Source organism: Trichechus manatus, unplaced genomic scaffold (genome assembly GCF_000243295.1).
Source record: "Trichechus manatus latirostris isolate Lorelei unplaced genomic scaffold, TriManLat1.0 scaffold00242, whole genome shotgun sequence".
In the NCBI taxonomy this organism is placed as follows: domain Eukaryota; kingdom Metazoa; phylum Chordata; class Mammalia; order Sirenia; family Trichechidae; genus Trichechus; species Trichechus manatus.
The window spans coordinates 1,680,517-1,681,955 of NW_004444178.1; positions in this window are offsets into that span (position 1 = coordinate 1,680,517).

Sequence of the window (1,439 nt, forward strand, 5' to 3'; positions counted from 1 at the left end):
CTGAAGGAGAGAGAGACAGTAGAGTTCACCTTTAAGAAATCTGCTAAGGGCCTGGAATCCATTCATGTCACGGAATCAAGTGGGGTGTTCTGTATTGGGAGAGACACCCAAAAGGAAGAACGTGCAGAAGCGCAGGTCAAAAGGAGACAGGTGCTGCAACTGTGGAAGTCTAGACCATCATGACAAGGAATCCAAGCTGCCACCCCAGCCCAGGAAGTGCTACTTCTGTCAAAGCATCAGTCATATGGTAGCCTCATGTCCACTGAAGTCCCAGCTCACAGGGAAAGCCAGCCTACTTTTGGGAGGAAGAAGAGATCCACAGCCTTGCGCTGCTCCCAGAGGCCCAGAATTGAGCCACAGTGGGTGGGAGCTATCCTTCTGCTATTAGGAAGTTCCAAGGAGCAGTTATCAACTGGCAGAGAGTGGAAAAAGTGGGATAGGGTGCGTAGAAAGCAGTAGACACTGCCATGTATCTCAGGCCGGGGTCCATAGCATCACCCACTCTTCTCACCTGGTGGGGGGAAGGAGTGAAGCAAAGGAACTCCAATCATGCTTTATCCAAATGCAAGTAAGGGCTTTCAGGAGAACTCTCTCTAGAGCCTGCCAGCTTTATCTGAAGCCCCATCCCCAGAATACCCAGCTTTTGAAAGTGGCCTGCATAGGGAAGTTTCCTTTCAAAGAAAGGTGTATAATTTACCATGCAGAATACAAAAAGATTAAGCATGAGACCAGTCTGATGGACCCAACCCAAAAACGACTACATTCTGTGGCAGGAAATCTCTTAGGGGTAGGGCAGAGTTTTTCCATGTCCTGTCTCCTCACAACCCACTCTTGGGACCAGGGTGTTGGGAACTATCCCAAACAATGGGTTGTGATGAGAGGCAAAAGGGGTGGTTGGGGAACAGCTGCAGACCTGCTGCTCCTAAACTCACCCCTATCTCATTCTGGGCTAATACAGTTTTATTTATTTGCTCCTTTGGATAACTGTACCTTGGGTCCCACTTTCTCCAGAATGCCAACTGCACTAGCTGTGTGTGAATAATGTATGTTGTGCTTTTTAACTTTTTTTTTCTTAATATAAATACTGTAGTTTTGTATTTTTGCATATTTTAATCTAAGGCCTTCATTCCTACACTGTGTTCTCAAGTACATGAGCAATATTAGCGGTAAGCTGGCTGCAGCTCCACGTCTGCACAGTATGAATATTTTTTGTTTGTTGCTTTATCACCTCAAAGAACTTCTATTTGGAGTGTACAGTCTATTGAACTACTTCATTTTTACCAAGCAGAGCTGGCTTTTCTGCGATAGTGTCCTCTTGAAACCCCTCCACCTTGAAAATGTGCCACTGGAGACTAGGTTTTTATTGAGTTGCCCCATGACTTGATCTCCTTCTAATGGAAGATTGGGTATTTGTGGGAATAGGAAGGTGATGCAGAGAG